Here is a 21,755-nt window from a genome sequence, read left to right on the forward strand (position 1 = left end):
ACTATAAATGATACCTACCTAAATCTAAAAACAGCAAAGCGTAGGAAAACAATAGAATAACTACTACATCTATAGATCTGAGCTGAGTGATTATTATTTATTATTGAACTATATAATAATAGGTAATTTAAGTTTTTGTAAACAATTACTTATAAAAAGTCCTTGATTTTAAGGTTACTCTGAATCACGCTGTCATGCTTATTATTATAAGAGTAATAAGAATACTTAAATAATACATTTCTCTTTCATAAACTGCTAATTAAATACCATAATCATAATATTGTGTTACAGTGTAATTATCCATCGAGTTTTCCCGTTTTGATATTTAATAATTCATCATTCATGTTCGTAAAGCGGTTCAATTATCCCCGATTACCTTTAATTTGTATTATTTTGGATGTGAATATTCGGCGTACTTTTATTTAACACCAAAATAATATGGATAAATTATAAAAAATATTCACAAAAATGTTTTACTTATTTTTTATTGTGCAGTTTTATTAAAATTAAAGTTACTTTTAAAAAGTAAACGATGGATAATCACACAATGACCTGACTTTATGTAATTATTTATTGATAAGCATGGCCACCATTCACGATACAGTTTATTTTTGTACGCCTCCACTCCGCATTGTGTTCCTGTGGCTCATCAATAGTCAAAAATAATTAATTAAAATTAATTAAAATTCGACTGCAGGTAAGATAACTACCGAGTGTAAAGTAAGTTTTTAAAAAGAAAGCCCCTATGGAGGTTTTTTATAATAGTCGTCATTATAAAAATACAAAGGTAAATTTGTAAAGAATATTAAAACCGAACGAGTAATACGTTTATTCGTTAAATTGACTAAGTAGCATTCGATTTGTATAAAACTAAAATTAAAGCAATCTGATTTATACTACTCAGTGTGTTTTATTTTCTTTTCACGACCTTACTTAGCAATTAAAGTTTTACTTTGGTCCGACAAAGAATTGATTCGGACTTGGAATTAATCGTAGATTCAGTACGAGAAACTTTGATTAAGAGTTGGTAATCAAAGTTTCTGCAGTATTTTAGTGTTTGTAAAGTCTTCGAATACAAAAATTTAAAAAATAGTTTGAAAGAAGCATGTAGAGGTGGAAGAAAGGGAAAATCAGAGAGAAAAATAATTGATGATTAATTTAAACGAACACGCCTGTCTAGTTCTTAGTAAAAGGTATATTATGAGTCGCATTAGAAGGTGAAGATATCATGTAGTCCGTAAAAAATGACTCCTCACGCGCCATTTTAACTCTATGGGTCAACTTTCATGTCAAAAGTAGGTACGGTTCACCTTTAAAATACGGACTAAAATGTACTATAGTTAATAGTTTTGACAAGAAATTTGTCACAAAAAGTTAGAATGGCGCGTGAGGTGTTAAATTTTACGCGTTATACTTTATAAATTTTTTTAGCCATGATAATAATAATAATAATAATAAAAACCTTTTATTGATCTCTTTAGACGACCTCCCTGGCGCAGTGGTGAGCGCTGTGGTCTTAATAGTGGGAGGTCCCGGGTTCGATTCCTGGCAGGGGTTTGGAATTTTATAATTTCTAAATTTCTGGTCTGCCTTGTGAGCGGCTTCGGCCGTGGCTAGTTACCACCCTACCAGCAAAGCCGTGCTGTCAAGCGATTTAGCATTCCGGTACGATGCCGTGTAGAAACCAAAGGGGTATGAGCTTAGTACAAACTGCCAAACCCCTTCTTGGTTAGCCCGATGCCATCTTAGACCATCATCACTTACCACCAGGTAAGATTGCCGTCAAGGGCTAACTTGTATCAGTATGAAAAAAAATGTTAGTCGCTACCAAGAATGTAAGTACATAATATTAATATACCTAGTATTCGACCGCAAGAATTTAATAAGTCGAAACAATTCGCATTTCGTCCATATTTCCCGGCATATTAGATTCGTAACATCGGGCAATAATGTCAGGACAGCGGGAAATTGAGGAAAATCTGGCCTGGTTTGGTTCTTGTATTTAAGTTTACTTCTGCCACAAAATTCAGAATTATTATGAATAGAAGTAACCAGAGTACCTACCTATTAAGTTGAGGTAAACGAGATTGTCACCATGCAGGTCACTAGTCTAAATATTTAAAAAGAAAAGGTGACTGACTGACATGACTGATCTATCAACGCACACTTTACTTTACGTAACGTAACTTTGAAAAAAATCATTTTTTACCATTGACTTATACATTATGTCGTATGGAGAGGGCCATTGAACAAACAAAATAGCACCGACTCATTGGTGCTTTAGCGCCAATGCAACCTCAGTGACGTCTGGATTTCAAACGGGTCGTTCATTAGTATCTAAGAGGTGGCGCTGATTTATTTGGGTCCAAAATTGTGAAAAATTTTGTTTGCTTGGGCATTTCTTGTCATTTATATCGATGTTTTTTTTACAGAATACGGTATTTAAATAACGCCAAAACGCGCGCTTAGTAAGCGAGATTCTATGAAATACTGGAATGTGACGTCACATCATAATGACGTACTTTTTTTACTTTAATCGATAATATTTAAAACACGGAACAGAAAGAACAGTGGAAGTGCAATTCACCAAAATTACTATAGGAACCGCTGTCGCCAAACTCATACAAATATACCGATAGTCATATATTGCACTACAAAGAAACAAATCATTTGATTTGTCGTTTAAGTTTAGTCAAAACTAGCCTACGTCACAGATTTGGAAACAAACCCTGACGTTCTAGAAATAAGATTTATTTTGCTTTAGCGGAAGAACGTATTTACGAGCTATAGTCACACTCACGTCACACTAGATTCAATTGTCCAATTAATTCCGCTACTTGACCATAGATGGCGGTATTGTAAGTGGTAGCAATTATAAACTTAATTACGTTAAACATATGGTTGACATTTGCGTGATCGGTCGATTTTTTTTCCTCCTCAGCTAAGGCCGCACCACGTAGCTCAATGAATTACCTATCGATATCGATAGATACTCGTTATTTTATCATTCGCAAAAATAAAATTAAAAAGGTAATTATAAAATTGAATAAAAGTGCTGGTATGTATGCATGCCTTTTACAAGTATGCACAATAAATACTGCAACGTATGAAAATAGTTAAATTTTATTTATTGCCCTTGAAATAAAACATATTTGTTAAGAAACTGGCGTTTCGAAAGTCTTATTTTTAATTTTAATAAACGGTGTATGCGAACATTTATGTATATATTTTTCGACTATTGCCTTCATCAAATCGGTAACGTGATTAGACGCAGGAATCTCCGAATCACTTTGTCTTTTTGAAGAACCTGGAGTGACCACATTTATCATTTTGTGGCTGAAACCAAAATTAAATTTTGAGAATAAATCCGTACTAATATTATAAATGCGAAAGTGTGTCTGTCTGTCTGTCTGTCTGCTAGCTTTTCACGGCTCAACCGTTCAACCGTTTTTGAAGAAATTTGGTACAGCGATAGCTTGCATCCCGGGAAAGGACATAGGCTACTTTTTATCCCGGAAAGTTGAAAAGTTCCCACAGGATTTTTAAAAACCTAAATCCACGCGGACGAAGTCGCGGGCATCATCTAGTACCTATATAAAAATGAATAGGAGAAAAATTAATTAGTGTGTTTATGAATTAAATTTGATATTATTTAGTCAGTCAATCTTCATACAAAAACATAACTAAGAGGTGGTGTTGTTTTGTATTATAATATCAAGTATTTTCAATACTTACTGAAAGTAATAAAATAAAACAAGGTTACTTACTTGATTAAAAAACTTAACGATTTTCATTGATGGAAGCGCAGTAGGTTTCGTATATCTATATCCTTTATTTGATATTATAAAATCGACTTCTAAAAAAATGTTCAGAGCATAATATCATGCTTGATTTGGTTGGCATCCAATTAACTCTACCCGTTTCATCTATCCATTTCTCTTTGATGCTTGCATCTTTGGGAAACCTAAAAATATTTTAAATGAAGGTTAGCGGAACTACTGATGTCTATTTAGTGATCAATGCAACGTCTCACTCATTAATAAATTATAATTATTGCGTTACTATTTATTTATATCCTTGTATCGATATCAATCGATAAATTCAATATTCGACTTGGCCACATCACTACTTGAGTAGCGAACACGGAGCGAAGTACTTTCGGAATAGAATCAATCCAAAATAAACTTTATCTTAATTGGTTAAGGTTGATTTTGACTAACCGTTCTATTAAATATTAGTAAATTGAAATAAATTAAGATTTTATAGAAAACAATGAAAATCGTACTTACCGATGATACGAAACACCTCCATTTTTAAGATTTTTTCTCCTACTATCATTTTTACACTCCAAAACGGAACAGTAACATTGCTAGGGCAATATGAATTTGTCGCGAGACTACCAACTCCACGCGATGTTAGAACGCGACTGGGATCAGTTTTACGTAACTACGCTTAATTGTGGCACGCGTGCCACGCCTACTTAGCACTTCCACTGTTTTTTCTGTTCCGTGATTTAAAATGTCTATTACACATAAAACTAACGGAGGACGTGGATTTTACGTATTTTGGAAGATTCTCCATTTAATAATTACTGAGAAATAATTTATTTTTGATGTAGTCAATTAATATCCAATTCTGGAAAACCACAGACATTGATATTTGTTTCTAGAGCATACAACTCAACATTTATTTTGAGCAGTTAATATTCAAATGTGAACAAAACTAAGTACATATTATTTTCAAACTAGAATTTTAGAGCCTCAATAGCTCAATGGTTAAGGAGCGGACTGAATTCCGAAAGGTCAGCGGTTCAAACCCCACCCGTTGCACTATTGTCGTACCCACTCCTTTTTTTTCCCGTGGGGAAATCCTCATGGATGCCACCGCACCTGGGGAGGTACGGAGGTTATATCGGACTCTTAACGACTAAAACCCCACGATGTTCCACGCATCGCCTGGTGGCTGGGATACGGGGCCAAACGTTCGCCCAACCCAGCCAGCGGCGCCTGCTAAGGACCCACCTCAGGGGACCATTAAAGTCTCTACACACCGTCTGAGGCGCACCAGGAACACGAAGGTGCGCCTCCCGACTCGAGGACTGGTTTCTTTCCGGATGATAGACTATTAGATATAGACCCGTGTCTATTGCCCGAAAGTCCTTCTCAAGGGGGTAGGCGGCGGTCGTGGGCGGCTCGCCCGACCCTCCTACGACGGATGGCATGAGAGTTGAAATCATCTTCTCTCATGCGCTCCGCCGACTCCTTCTGCGACATTATCTCCTCGCAAAAGGACTCTACCACTTTCCGAGACCCATCGCTGCCCGCCATGGCTTTGGTCGTACCCACTCCTAGCACAAGCTTTACGCTTAATTGGAGGGCTTGTTAATTATGATGAATATTAGTCATAATTAACAAGGCTAATATTCTTCAAAAAAAAAAAACTAAGTAGGTACCATCGATATAAATGACAAGATATGTTTTGGAACCAAATAAATCAGCGCCACCTCTTAGATACTAATGAACGACCCGTTTGAAATCCAGACGTCACTGAAGTTGCATTGGTGCTAAATAAACATTTTAGTTCCAATGAGTCAGTGCCATTTTGCTTGTGCTTGTTCAATGGCCCTGTTCTTACGAAGTAATATTATATAAGTCAATGGTAGGTACATAATATTTTGTTTGAAGCGTAGGTACAACGAATGAACTCCTTTTTAATTTTAAACCTTTAAAGCCGTAAAAATGAAGGTAATAGCTTTGAAACTCTCTGTCCTCTGACAGCGACAGGTGCTAAGATATTGCTTCGCTGTTAAGGGAGAAGCAGGGAGGGATCGATCCAAACGCCCCGTTTCATCATAAAACGCGTTCGTTTATACTAAATTGACTTTTTCCTCAATTTTTCTTACATTTTTTGCGCTTAATATTTTAATATTCCAACTTGGCTTTAAGAGGTTTTAAGCGGGAACGTCACGCAAAACGTTTCCTCAAGAAAACCTGTATCATTAGATATGTTCTGAAGATAATATACAGTATAATATGGAGAATAATAGAAGGGGTCACGACCACTCAGAAATGAGAAGTACGATGCAGAGAAAGAAGAGATGGAATCTTTTTTTTTAAAGAATATTAGCCATGTTAAATGACTAATATTCCCCTTTCCTGTCCAACTAAGCGTCAAGCTTGTGCTAGGAGTAGGTGCATAGTGCAACGGGCAGGGTTTGAACCGTCGACCTTTCGGTTAACAGTCCACTCCTTTACCCGTTGAGCTATTGAGGCTTTGACCTGAATATAATTAGGTATTTATATTTTACTTATATAATATAACAAACTCTTGAATAGTGTAGGACGTAGGTATATTATGTAAAACATTGATTGATTGATCGATTAATACCTGGGATTCACTCTACCTAGCGCAACGAGTGTGGTTTGAAATAATAATTCAATGGGTTTGAACCGCCGCGCGACCTTTCTAATTGGGTATTTTCCTACTTTTGCATTTGATAAATATTATTACTTTATTATAAACTAGGATAAAAATAATGGCGTACGCTGAAAAAAACATAAATCCAACAAAGATTTACAAAGTTACAGGCATTTTAATTTTGGAGTGCGAGGGTCTTCTATCCCTTCCTCGCGAAACGAAAATTTGTATAAAACCGCACGAAGCTACTGTGGCATTAGTAAGGTGTGACGTCAAAATGCTATATCGCTATCTCTGTCTAATCAGAAATATTTAAATGCTTATAACTTTTTTGTTATTTGATCGATTTAATTAGTTTTTTTAGTTTACGTCATTGGGCCGATTCTCTTGTACACAATCTCTAAACTAAATTAACAGGTCTAAATCTAGTGCTATCCTTTTCGGCAAGCAACATTATGAAAGGGATAGCAATAGATTTAGACGTGTCATTTTAGTTTAGTTTAGAGATTGTGTACAACGGAATTAGCCACATCGTTATCCTAGTTTATAATAAAGTAATAAAAAAATTGGAGTCAAATACCCAATTTCAGTCCGCTCCTGTTACCGTTGAGCTCTTAAGGCCACAAAGCCAGTGTGTTTTTTTTCCACCAAGAGTTAAAGACAGTCAAAGTTTGGCTCTAATCACCAAGACCTGATGAATGCAGATTGGCTATTGAACTTGGTTGATTACAATCTAGGAACGGGTGAAAGGACGCGACAGGTCGAGATGGCAGTCGGGGAGGGAACGCCCCGCCACCTGCACAGCCCTCGTGCTAACCCAGTGCGGGCGAGCGCGGGTGACGTGGGGGTGTGCGGGGCGTCCCCCCGCCTCATACCCCGATCGCCATCTCGACCTGTCGCGGACTATACCTACAGCGTATCCCGGATTTGAATACATCATGCCAGGTCAATGCACGCGCCCAATTTGCATGCGCTAACTACTTGTTTGCTGAGCATACAAATTGATGACTGGTGGCCGCAATCCGACCACAATCAGTTCGTGACAGGTCGAGATGGCAATCGGGGTGCGAACGCCCCGCACACCCACCCAGCCCCCGCGCTAACCTGGTGCGGGACAGCGCGGGTGACGCGTGAGAGTGCGGGGCATCCCTCCGTCTCATACCCCGGTTGCCATCTCGACCTGTCTCGTACTATAGACACTACCTTCAGAAGGATGAAGTTTATGCATTGAACTAAATTATACTCTATTTACTGAGAGAAGTTAATATAGGGTTCTCTCTGTCACGTTATCCCATACAAATGACTAAGACAAAAAAGTCAGTGGGCTTTAACCATTTTGAGTGACTAACCAATCACAAACGAGCCTATATTTTCCGTAATAACTTGTTTCCGTTGATAGAGTACCTAGTACGGAAAATGTAGGCTCGTTGGTTCTTATAAAGTACAATGTTAAAAAGTAAAAAGTTTCTGACAGCGGTGGGATTCGAACCCACGCCCTTTCGGACTGGTGCCTAAAACCAGCGCCTTAGACCGCTCGGCCACGCTGCCTCGTGACAGAACTGCTCATAATTGTTGTCAGTTCATTCATAGCTGTGATTCATATCTAGTGATTACAAATTACGGCTAACATACGATTCTGTCATCATAGTCATAGACGATTGGCTTGGCCAAGCTAGCAGATATTAAGTAGGTACACACTAAAGCTGAGATCTATAGAGCGCGCTTTGACGTTGCTCAGACTTAAGATTGAGTTAAAACGGGATAGATTTATGTGAGACACATACATCTGTCACGTTTTAACTTCGTCTTAAGTCTAAGCAAATTCAGAGTGCGCTCTATAGATCTCAGCCTGAGTCAAGTCAAAGTCAAAGTCAAATGATTTATTCAAAATAGGTAATAAATTACTCGTATTGATAGTCTGGTATGGTGTTACATTTGTAAGATATAGTGGTGATAATTATTACGCAAACTGAAAACTAAAGCTACGAGGGTTCCAAACGCGCCCAGGTCTGGCCCAAAAGAGCCCACAACAAACTCAGCGTAGACAAAGAGTGTAGTGAAGCACTTGCCGAAATAGAATAGAATAGAATAGAATAGAATAGAATGTTTTTTTATTCATGTAAACTTTTTACAAGTACTTATGAATAGTCAGGTAGTTTTAATTTACCACTGGTTCGGAAAGCCGCCGAAAGCTCGGTACAATACGCTCGCAATGTTTTTCAAGTTACCTATGACTCATTTATCTGAATTTCTGATGCATTAGGCGTAGCGCCGTACTTACCTTCCGTTGGGCGATTACTTCGGCTAGAACGCATTCAATGTCTTTTGCATAGCAAGCGAACGAAAGTTCGGCGTGTGTACTACTTCTTCTAAGCCCTCTATCATAAATCCATCTTTCTGGGTAATGCAATACGTCGCAACCGCACATCGCAAAAACACACGACATCGGTTGACGACGACGCCACGTACCGCCGTACGTAATTTTTCGTCGCATAAAGCTCTGAACTAAACGCCCGGTGCCGCCTCGTCCGACTGTTCGGCGCGTTTGGTGTGTACCAAATACTACGGCCGATAGTTCAGTCGCTGAAGTATCGGCGCTAAACGTTCAGCAGGTGTGTCGCTACCCTTATCTAACACCACTTCTCTATCCCGCACATTTGGTTTCTGACCGTCCTGGGAACTTGCTCTACAAAGGAAGTATTGCGAGATCTATTTCCCTGGCATATTAGCACTGGTGGGAGAATAGACCAGCAAAGTTTATGTTAGAAAAGTTTTGTGCGCTTCGGATTGCTTTCCAACGTATATACGGACAACGTCCACGTGGACTACACAAATTTTTAGCCCCTATTTCACCCCCGGTGTTGAATTTTCAAAAAATCCTTTCTTAGCGGATGCCTATGTTATAATAGCTACATATCTGCATGCCAAATTTCAGCCCGATCCGTCCAGTAGCTTGAGCTGTGCGTTGATAGATCAGTCAGACTTTTCGTTTTCTATATTAAATTACTAGCGACTTCGTTCGCGTGGAATTAGGTTTTTTAAAAATCCCGTGGGAACTCTTTGATTTTCCGGGATAAAAAGTAGCCCATGTCACTATCCAGGTCTTTATCTATACCCATGCAAAAAATCACGTCAATCCATTGCACCATTGCGACGTGATTGAAGGACAAACCAACAAACAAACACACTTTCGCATTTATATAAGCCTGACTGCCGCATATTGCGGCACTGGGTACATACACATGTGTGTATTAATTATTTAAATTAATGTTTTATTTTTAATTACATGTAAGTTATACGTACTAACATAGTTTTAAGTCTTTAAATATTACTTCTATTTACTAACACCATATGGACCACGGTCTGAAATAAAGTTTTTTTTTTTTTTTTTAATAAGGGTCATCATAGTCATAGACGATTGGCACAAGCTAGCAGATTATGCGTACGTCAAAAGTAGGTACACACTAACACCACTATACTACTCTCAGTGGCGTGCAGCTCATAGAGGCATAAACGCACTGCTTACCCTCATTGTAATTAATCAATGGCCCCGATTCTCTAGTCTCTGTCTAAACTAAATTTAGAGTATCTGCATCCCTTTCTTTTTACTAATGCTAAAAAAGGAACGGAACATGACTTTCACATTTAAAGACTCTAAATTTTAGTGCACAATACAAATTTAAACAGTAGGTTCGCGAGTGCGTGCTAAAATCACGGGTTTTACCATCTAAAAATTAAATTTAGAAATGTCAAACTGCTTCTGTCCTTTTCATATTACAATAGTAAGAAGAGGGTGCGAATACTCTAAAATTAGGTTGTGCTTAGAATCGGTGCCATTGCTTATTTTTCATTTTAACCTGCCGCAAAATAAGTTCATACCTAAATGCATACCGTGGCTTGAACTCCTGTGCACGCCACTGACTACTCTATCCATCTATTGGTTCCTGACGGTCCTGGGAACTTGCTCTACAAAGGAAGTATTGCGAGATCCATTTCGCTGGCATATTAGCACTGGTATGGGATAAACCAGCAAAGTTTATGTTAGAAAAGTTTTGTGCGCTTCGGATTGCTTTCCAACTTATACGGTGTATATTTCTCTATGCTACGAGTTTAGCGCAACCGTGTGCCTGGGCACGTTTCACGCGATAGATTCTGGGTTAGTCGATTTAAAGTTAGATCAGTTAATGGGGCCGATTCTCTTGTACACAATCTCTAAACTAAACTAAACTAACAGGTCTAAATCTATTGCCATTCTTTTCCGCAAGCAACATTATGAAAGGGATAGCAATAGATTTAGACGTGTAATTTTAGTTTAGTTTAGAGATTGTGTACAAGAGAATTAGCCACATTATCATTTTATTCGCTACGGAAGGCGAAAGGTTTAATTAATCTGATAGTAGATTTTTTGGTTTTTGCATTTCACGAGTGCGAGAGGCCCATAATTGTGTGTAAGTCGTATCGGTATAAGTAAGGTACAGTAAATGTGTGCGTTTGCGAGCGTTTACTCGCGACTGATTGGTCCGACATGCACGCACACTTACGCAATGCCCATGTATACGACGTAACCACTAACCACAAATAAAGTTCACTCGCACTCGTTGAATTGCAAGAACTGCAGTGGTTAGCTCGCAGATGTAGCTAATTAGGTATCAGCTGGACTCTCGTGATTAGTTGAAGTCAAGGTTGAAGTAAACCCGACTAGTTTCGAACCCATTCGGGATTCCTTTCAGACGGCCTCTGCTCACAAAAATAAATATAGGTATTTTAAGGCCGATATTTAAAATGCAATAGCTTTGTCGGTGATAGACTAGTGGTTAGGAAGTCCACCTCCTGACCGGAGGTCGGTGGTTCGATCCCGGGCACGCACCTCTAACTTTTCGTAGTTATGTGCGTTTTAAGCAATTAAATATCACTTGCTTTAACGGCGAAGGAAAACATCGTGAGAAAACCTGCATGCCTGAGATTTCTCTATGATATTCTCAGAGATGTGTGAAGTCTGCTAATGCACACATGGCCAGCGTGGTAGACTATGGGCATAACCTTTCTCACTCTGAGAGGAGACTGTGATGAGATGGGTTGATCATGAGCTTTCTCTAATAAACTTTGCACGGTCAAATTCACCAGTAGACCCCTACATAAATAAAGATTGAACAGCTACCAGTCCACCGAATTCTAGCGTTCGTGTCAAAAATTTATTTTGTGAAGGTACGATGTATCGCAGCGGAAATAGGAAAATTGCATGCCGTAAAGCCGGGTACTCACTGAGAGGTCCAACGCCATAATGTAGCATTTCGTTTATTTTTTGTGTGTTGTTTCGGATTGACTATGCTGCGTAGGCCCTACTGGCCGCTACAGCGTCACCGGGGGGGTTGGCGAGCGCGAATCCGCCTGGGGGTGAGCCCTAGGGCTCGAAGAAATAATTCGAGAGGTCGGGGGGCAACGTCCTCCTAAGGGCGCCTCCTGTGAGGCTCGGACCACGGCTTAGGATGACGTTGGGATGGGTGGAGTGGTTGGACTACTGGTTAGTCCGTACGCCCCCGAGGCCGTGGCGTGAGTCCACGTCCGGGTGACGTTAGAAATCGAGGACCACGTCTTCGCCGGCGAAGACGCTGTGATGAGGTTGAATTGTGTAGCCCTACGAGATAGGGTGCATTGTCGGTCATGATTTGATCGTCGGGGTCGTTAAGGACGTGCTTAGGGCGTCTTTTATAGAGGGGGTCGGTTCGGTCAGGGGTGTAAGTCGCTGCCTCAACTATTAGGGGGTTGGGGTGTCTAATGGCTTTCTCAAAATAATTTTTGGAAAGCTGTTTAAAGTAATGAGCTATTGTCGGGAGTTATTTTGTTTATAAACGACCTACCTATAAGTACGCAAGGTTGAGATGGCAACCGGGGTGGGGACGCCCCGCTTTGTTCATCCCCAAGATGTATTGTAAGCTAATTCTGTACCTTTATCAAAATCAATTGAATCGTTGGGCCGTGAAAAGCTAGCAGACAGACAGACATAATTCGCATTTATGATATCCATATCCATACTAATATTATAAATGCGAAAGTGTGTCTGTCTGTCTGCTAGAATTTCACGGCCCAACCATTCAATCGATTTTGAGGAAATTTGGTACAGAGATAGCTGGCATCCCGTTGAAGGATGTAGGCTATTTTTTATCTCGGAAAACCAAAGAGTTCCCACGGGATTTCAGAAACCTAGACCCATGCGACCGAAGTCGTGGGCATCATCTACTTAGTACATAATAAAATATAGAGAGATTTTCTTTTCATTCTATTGTAAGTTAGCCCTTGACTGCGATCACACCTGCAGCTTAAAATGGCGCAAACAGGCTAACTTAGAAGAGGTGTGGTAGTTTTAATTTTTTAAATCCATACCTCTTATAGGGTTCTTCTTCTTCTCTTGTTTGGTGGCTTTTTGTCTTATAGGTTTCTACATGGCATCGTTCCGAAACGCTAAATAGCTTGGTGGTACGGCTTTGCCGGTAGGATAGTGACTAGCCACGGCCGAAGACTCCCACCATATTATAGAAAGATTTATTTACTAACTAGCTTATGCTCGCGACTTTGTCCACGTGGACTACACAAATCTCAACAGCCTATTTCACCCCCTTAGGGGTTGAATTTTAAAACATCATTTCTTAGTGGATGCCTACGTCATAATAGCTATCTGCATGCCAAATTTCAGCCCGATCCGTTCAGTAGTTTGAGCTTTGCGTTGATAGACCAGTCAGTCAGTCAGTCAGTCACCTTTTCCTTTTATATATTTAGATTTTGACCGTGTGTACCCGGCTTTAACGACACGCCCTGGCGCCGCGAAAATATGCAATATGGAAACGAATTTGAATGTATGAAAGTAGTTTGGAACTGGTTTTGTCAATCGGGTGTCATGGCGACTTTTTGAAAGGTTTTTACTTTAAAAAATTGTACAGGTTACAAATGGCGTTATTCAAACTAGCAATCTACCACTGGACTGGTTGAGTGATGGTCGGATAGTTTGTCATACTTGCTAACTCACCCTCGCTTGGGTTGGATGGAATTGTAGAAGAGGGAGAGGTATATACGTATTGATAATAAAGGGTATAAACATACCAGAAATGAATTTAATTAAAGATAATATACATTTTTTTTTAAATTTATTTATTTGACAACTTAAAACTATCATTACAGGCTAACCTAATGCGATAGCTAAGTTAACTTAAATTATTTATATCTAATTATTACCTATTACATACTTTTTACTATGGACAACTAACTGACTTAAACTTAAATAACCTACTTTATTTAAAACTTAACAAAAACGTTGTGGCCCTTATGAACTCGCCCAGTGAGCAGCTGAACAGGTCGATGTGTTCAGCGACCGAGTTGAGCGTGCAAGTCGCGCGCGTGAGCGGCGCCCGCTACAGCAGGCATAAAACATAAAAGAGTCAGACAGAAAAAAATAAAAATCGACTTCGATACACAAACACTAAAAATTGAAAAATAATTTAATTTATTACCGAATATATTATGTATACAAGAGTTAATATAGTTCCATAATAATAATTTTTGGTGCCGGTGCCAATTAGCTTTAGCTGCGCGAATCGTCTAGACTTCATATTTTTATGAGACTCCACCTCATTGGCACCGACCCCAAAAAATATTATTATGGAACTATATTAACTCTTGTATACATAATATATTCGGTAATAAATTAAATTATTTTTCAATTTTTAGTGTTTGTGTATCGAAGTCGGTTTTTTTTTTTTTTTGTAAAAAAATTTTATTTCACAATTTTTAGTAGCCCCATGGAATTATGCTATGACTGGTTAAAAATCTACTGTTTACTAAGCTATTACACTGATCGCGAGCAATTTATTCTTATCCGTTGAGGAGTTCCAGTATCTATCTTCGAAGATGTTCATCAGATCTTCACCAAATTTAAATGGGACCAACTTTGAAGTATACCCTTTCAAACAAAAAAAGAATTTTCAAAATTGGTCCTGGCGTCATCGAGTAATCGGGGAACATACATAAAAAAAAAAAAAAAGATTCCGACGAATTGAGAACCTCCTCCTTTTTTTGAAGTCGGTTAAAAAGCAGGGCATTATAAGCTATTTTTGGATTAGTTATTCAAATGTCCTCTCTTATTAAACTTGCGCGCGGATCACACGCGTAGAGGCTTACTCTTTATAATAACCTAACTGCAATATTAATCTGATTAGGGCACAATAATTACTATTACAACCACTTAATCAAAATGGCGACCCAAACACAAAAAGCATTTAATGGTTGCCGAGTCTCGAGTCGGAACGAGACTAGCTTAAAAACTATCAACCACCCGCATTTATACAATCGACTCAAGGTGGCTGTCTCGCAATAGATCACGCGACTTCCATTTCAAAAGGCGCCAAATAGAAATGCGATAACAAGGGTGTAACCAGAACGCTGGCAAAAACGAAGACTGGTGATAGTACTGACGATCATTGCTATGATATTATAAAAAAATCGGCCAAGTGCGAATCAAGCTTGCGCCATGAGGGTTCCGTACTGAACAGTCGTATTTTTTCGACATTTTACACGATAATTCAAAAACTATGATGCATAAAAATAAATAAAAATCTGTTTTAGAATGTACAGGTGAAGACCTTTCATATGATACCCCACTTGACATAGTCACTCACTTCGAAAGTTGAAAATACTAATTATTAGTTCATGACCACAATTTAATTTTTTTTGTGTGATCTAACCCTAAATTCACGGTTTTCAGATTTTTACCCAAATGTCAGCTCTAAGATCTGCCTACCTGCCAAATTTCATGATTCTAGGTCAACGGGAAGTACCCTGTAGGTTTCTTGACAGATAGACGGACAGACAGACAGACAACAAAGTGATCCTATAAGGGTTCCGTTTTTCCTTTTGAGGTACGGAAACCTAAAAAGACGCGAAAAAAAATCATTCAGGTTTCCTCACGGTGTTTTCCTTCATCGTTAAAGCTGATATATTTTAATTTATTCAGCGGTTCAGTACGCAACATCGTACCGAAACGCTAATTTGATAGGGAAATAATTAACATCTCGGAGTTTTGCAAAAGCTACTTTTCTTAGTTACAAGAAAATTGGTGATCTACACAATAGGCTAACTAGAAACAGAAATAAGCTTGCAGCTCCTGCCTTCCGCCTCAGGAAAGTCCAAAAGTCATTTGTGGGTATGGGTATAACCTTTTATAATAAAATCCCGCAAACTATTTTGGACCAATTATAGACCCTTTCTTTACCTTACTTACTTACCTTAGCCTGAGACTTACCTTTGCACAAGTTTAAAAAATCTATTAAAAATATGCTCCTGAAAAAAGCATATTACACAATTGAAGATTATCGAAATGATAAAAGAGCGTGGATTTGACCTGCAGCTCGTTCCAGCAACGCACAAGACTGCAAATACTATTTTATACATGGCATAATCTTGTACCTATATCAAATATTTGAATAGAGCAACCGCCGAGTTTCTTGCTGGTTCTTCTCGGTACGAAAGGCATTCCGAACCAGTGGTAGATGCATCCGACTATTCGAAAGTACTTGTAAAAGTTTATTCGAATAAAAAACATTTTTATTTTATTTCATCCCAGGAAATCAAGAGTTCCCATGGGATCTTTTTAAAACCGGAAGTCGCAGACATAATCTAGTACTACCTATAATAAAATCCGGGCATGATCTGGTTTTAAAGCGAGTATAAAATCGTGCATCACTAGAAAACTTTCGAACCGATTATGGATATTAAAGATCAATGAAGAGAGAAGAAAATAGACGTTTTCCGATATTCCGGCATACGTGGCTCGTTCAATTCAGGGGAAAGAGAAAAAAGGCGAACGGTTCCTACGTTATCTTAAATGTTAATCCGCCATTTTACCTTTATAAGGATTCTTGCGCTTTGATATTACGTCTCATAAATGCGGAGAAGATATGAGCTTCCTTTGAGAGCTCGCTTATGCGGTTATACATACCTAACTTTGTTAAATAAAGCGTACGAGTGCTTTAATAAAGTTTATTTTATGACTAGTTTTAACCCCCTCCAAAAAAAGAGGAGGTTCTCAATTCGACTGTATGTTTTTTAGGATTCCGTACCTCAAAAGGAAAAACGGAACCCTTATAGGATCACTTTGTTGTCTGTCTGTCTGTCTGTCGGTCTGTCAAGAAACCTACAGGGTACTTCCTGTTGACCTAGAATCATGAAATGTGGTAGGTAGGTAGGTCTTACAGAAGACATTCGGGGAAAAATCTAAAAACCACGAATTTTTGCTTATATCACACAAAAAAATTAAATTGTGGTCATGAACTAATAATTACTATTTTCAATTTTCGAAGTAAGATAACTATATCAAGTGGGCTATCATATGAAAAGGCTTTACCTGTGGATTCTAAAACTGATTTTTATTTATTTTTATGAATCATAGTTTTTGATTTATCGTGCATAATGTCGAACAAATACGACTGTAGTACGGAACTCTCGATGCGCGAGTCTGACTCGCACTTGGCCGGTTTTTGTATGTTTGTTACGCGCCAATCTTCTTAAACATCGTGAAAGCATCAAAGTTTTACCATCCACGCTAGCTAAACTTCTCCTTGCTCTAAAGTCAAGTCCAAGCTGGAAGTATCGCGAGCTGTATCGAGTTTGAGGCTGATAAATAATTCCCCTTCACACGGATACTCGTAAAATCCGCTTGTCTATATCTTATAGCGCCGACTTCAACTCCCCTGAGCCCTATGTTTGACTTATTGATTTGAAAATCTTGTTTCTTAAAAAAATATTTTGATATGTACATTATTTTAATCTATAAGTCTAATAAGGTTGAGATGACTATTGGGGTGGGAACGCTCCGCGCACCCACACAACCCCCGCGCTAGGTACGGAATAGCGAGGGTGATGTGTGGGACTGTGGGTGTGCGGGGTGTCCCCCCCCCCCCGCCTCATACCACGTTTGCCATCTCGACCTGCCGGTAAGCTATTTATGAGTAGATACAAGCGAGAGAACAAGCGTTCCGGTACGATGTCGTGTAGAAACCGATAAGGGGTATGGTTTAATTAGCACCATCACTTACCACCAGGTAAGATCACAGTCAAGGGCTAACTTGTCATCATCATCATCATCATCAACAACCGATAGACGTCTACTGCTGGACATAGGTATCTTGCTAAAAATAAAAACCGACTTCTATTGAAGTCGGTTTTTATTTTTCCGAAACTTTCTTCCTTAGATTAAAGAGTTTCCTCACTCTAGTTCTGCTGCTGTGGCAAAGTGGTTGGCAAAACTCAAACACACACGTTACATACAGGGTGTAAACAGAACACTAGCAAAAACTTAGCGTTATTGTTATACTACCTAAACACAATCCAATACCAATAACCATTTGCCTCAATTTTTAGTTTTAGTGATTTAGTATTTTTCAACGTGCAGAATTCGGGTCAATACCCCACCTACGACGCACCATTGACTCCGAGTGGCCTACTTACGTAACGTTCGTTGACCTTTGGCGTCAGTCAGATGTTTTACTTTCAATATATCATAAACTTTTACAAAATTATAAGATTTTTTTATTTATTTTTCGCGTTTCTTTTGTGGTATCATATCAGTAATCATCAGTACTCACAGCTGCCTTTATTTTGCCAGCATTCTGGTTACTGCACTCTGTATACAACATAATACATAATAGTAGCTATGCTTTAGCTATGTCTGAAGTTTGGTATACGAGTTTCGTAGTTTATCTCACAGAGAGTCTGTCTGTCATTATGTTGAGTGGATGACTCACGAGTGTTGACTATTATCTCCCAAGCCAGACGTCCTCTGGCAAATAGCAATGTGGCAACTCCCCTTAAAGAAAAGAAGACAGAAATATTTTCTTTGCCAAAGTGCCAGCCCACTGGGTCAAAATCGTCATCATAATCGACTTATTACTTAAAAATGCCGACTACGGATATAATATATTCATGGTCTAGAATAGAACCCGTACGAACGGCTACCCGTAGACGTTTTCATACTAGATGCCTACGAACGCAGAATACCAGCGCTCAGGTTTTATTTTTAAAAACCTACAGTATTAATGCTGAGCTAGGGCCATTTTATCTTGTGCCAAGTGGGTGGAAGAACTCATTTTAAGTAATCATTAAGAATTTCATTACTAATTACTACATATACTAACGATTTTTATAAGTTTGTTAATATGTAATGCACAAGATGAATAAACCGATTTTCTTTTTTTCTTTCTTTCTTTCTTTGTATGTCTACTCTTAGACTTGCTGTTCCAGGTACTCGTCGCCCGGCGTCCCTCGTCAATGAAATGAGACACAATTTTCCGCTCCAAACTGATAATTAAGCTCCGGGGAATTCACTTCATTTCAGTTAGTTTAGCACAACGCCAGCTTGTTCGGTTATAACCACGTCCATACGGCTTTATCTACCAGTATCAGTACCCTTCTTATAAACGAGCTGATCCGCGTGGAATCCCGTGGGAACTCTTTGATTTTCCGATTTGACATAGGCCTTCCCTAAAGAGCGCCACCATACCCGGTCCTCAGCCTTCCTCATCCAGCCACTTCCCGCCAGCCTCTTTATATCGTCGGTCCATCGTGCTGGAGGGCGTCCCACACTACGCTTACTTAAACGCGGTCTCCACTCAAGGACTTTCCGGCTCCAACGGCCATCGCCTCTACGACAGGCATGACCTGCCCACTGCCACTTCAGCTTGCTAATAGTTTGGGCTATGTCAGTGACCTTGGTTCTCCTGCGGATCTCCTCATTTCTGATATTGTCCCTCAAGGAAACTCCTAACATAGCCCTCTCCATAGCTCGCTGAGCGACTTTGAATTTGTGGACAAGGCCGTTTGTTAGTGTCCACGTCCACGTTTCAGCACCATAGGTGAGGACGGGAAGAACACACTGGTTAAAGACTTTCGTCTTGTGGCACTGAGGAATAGACGATGATAAGACTTGACTCAATTTCCCAAAAGCTGCCCAACCTAGTCGAATTCTTCTGTTGGCTTCCTCGTCGAAATTGCTTCTGCCTAATTGAATTGTATTGTGAAACAATTTCGATGCCCATGCAAAAAGACGTCGCAACGCATGATCGCCCCTCCCCGCCTCGTCTCGGTGGTTGCAAGTCCGGTGCGGCAGATATTTCTATGTAAGACGACGCAGCCACACCGCTCCAGCGCCGCACCCGCCGCAACGCATCGTGTGCCCCTGCTCTCAGACCACCCCAGGGGCTCTTAAAACTATACAAAGCAACAAATTACTTGAAGCTCCTCATATTATTACGACCGCAACTAAGTCTCTAGTTTAAACTTATAGTAACTAAAACTCGGAGAGCGACCTCTTCGGAATATTCATACAAGTTTGGAGGCTAAGACTAAATTAGCGTTTTAATAATTAAAGCCAGCCGAGGCGCGGCGTAGCGTTGACAAAAGAGTTATTAAAATTAATATTTTACGAGCTACGAACAGTTGGCCTCGACCCCGTTACATTCATGTCGCGAATTCGTTGTCAAAGTATGTAATTCTTTTATTTACAATGCTGTTCGCTTAAAAAATAAATGTCTCCCTCTTATACAACACTTCTCTTCTTTTTTTCCTTTTACAACAATTAAACAAGAGAGAAAAGTAGGTAATACTTTTCTCCCTTCTTTAATAATTACAACTTACAATTATTTCTCTTCTCATAACTTACCTATAGTAAAAACAACCTGTCATAACAACAATAAATAGTTTAAAAAGTTCTAAAATAAAACATGTTACCTTTTTATATAAAGACACATATACACTTCTTAAATTGATTTTTTTCAAAAAAATTACAGCCAGTGTCACTTGGGATGATGTAAGTATTCTAACGATATTCCATTCACCCAAATCTGTTCAGGCATTAAGAAGTTATCGTGGAATAAGGAAACTCATAAACAGACATATATAAATAAACCCTGAAAACTTTACCCCCTTTTTATTGAGTAGTCGTGTAAAAAGCCAACGAAACTACTTTCAAAAGTCAGTTCAAAATACAGCAATTTTTCAGTCGCACCCCCCAGTATCAAAGGAGCCGAACGTAAATCAAAATTACAGTCTAAGCCCCATTTCGAGAGCCGGCCAACCCAATTTGGAAGATGACTCGTGGCCGACCGCAGCTTGAATTATTAATGACAACCTATTCGATGCAGTTTCAGACAGCTTCGGGTGTTAGAGTAAACAGCCAAAGCTATCTAAAACATTACCGCCACAAACATTAGTTTTAGCATATTAAAAATAGGTAGGTACTAACTAACTACCCATAAATTATCTATTATTATGACCCCTAGGTGATCAAATCTAGAGAGGAGGAGGTCTGTAGGAGAACCAACATAACGTAATTTTTTTTTTTTCATTTTAAATTAAACTAGCTTATGCTCGCGACTTCGTCCGCGTGGACTACACAAATTTCAAACCCCTATTTCCCCCCCTTAAGGGTTGAATTTTCAAAAATCCTTTCTTAGCGGATGCCTACGTCATAATAGCTATCTGCATGCCAAATTTCAGCCCGATCCGTCCAGTAGTTTGAGCTGTGCGTTGATAGATCAGTCAGTCAGTCAGTCAGTCAGTCAGTCACCTTTTCCTTTTATATATTTAGATTAATTATTGAGGATTTTTTTATTACTAACTACCTACTTTAACCATTAATTTTAAGTATGTTTGTACCTTAGGCACAAGATGAATAAACTAGTTTTCTTTCTTTCTTTCTTTCTTTCTAATTCGATAATATGTATTATCATGTAGGTAGATTGATTGAATGATACTATGATTTATATTGATTGATTAAAAGAATGAGTGATAATAAAATACAGAGACTACATAAGACTTTTTTCCTTTTAGAATTAGAACCCTGCAGACCTTTTTGCTTTATGAGGCCACTCAATGTTATTGAGTATTTAGCTAATTGGACCCTTCATCCGGATATTTGCTTTAACTTTTTACAAACAAATACTTTTTTGCTAAATCTTCAAAGAGCTTTTTGGTAAAGTTCGTAAGTCGTGAATTTTATTAGGTACAATAAAAAGCAATTCTTCAATTATTTTATTCTTGGGTGGTTACATGAAAGTAATTTCCTAAAAATTCAAACGTTTATTTTGTTTGTTTCGTCTTTGGTAAGTACTTAACCTCGATCTACATATAATGTACAGAATGCTTTTCAACCTATAACTCCATTAAATCAGTAGGTCGATTTCGTAAAACCTGCATCAATCATTATTACAATCTCAATTGTTGTGATTGGATGAATTTGTGCTATTCTTGTTGCAACAATGCATTGTAGCCAATAGTGAGCGAGCGTTGCCGAGCGA

At 38.8% G+C, this 21,755-nt stretch overlaps 1 protein-coding gene, 1 long non-coding RNA gene and 1 other non-coding gene across 3 annotated transcripts in view; all 3 read right to left on the reverse strand.

Moving 5' to 3' along the window:
* The window catches only part of MED27 (mediator complex subunit 27), a 419,936-nt gene that overhangs the window by 151,649 nt on the left and 246,532 nt on the right, over positions 1-21,755 (reverse strand). The window lies entirely within an intron of this gene.
* LOC138404303 (uncharacterized) lies at positions 3,012-4,508 on the reverse strand. Its single transcript, XR_011238305.1, has 3 exons — positions 4,290-4,508; positions 3,768-3,964; positions 3,012-3,336 (listed from the first exon to the last, which is right to left on the reverse strand). It is a non-coding gene; the product is annotated as an uncharacterized lncRNA (long non-coding RNA).
* Positions 7,886-7,965, reverse strand: TRNAL-UAG (transfer RNA leucine (anticodon UAG)). The gene has a single exon. It is a non-coding gene; the product is annotated as a tRNA-Leu (tRNA).

Source organism: Maniola hyperantus, chromosome 2 (genome assembly GCF_902806685.2).
Source record: "Maniola hyperantus chromosome 2, iAphHyp1.2, whole genome shotgun sequence".
In the NCBI taxonomy this organism is placed as follows: Eukaryota; Metazoa; Arthropoda; class Insecta; order Lepidoptera; family Nymphalidae; genus Maniola; species Maniola hyperantus.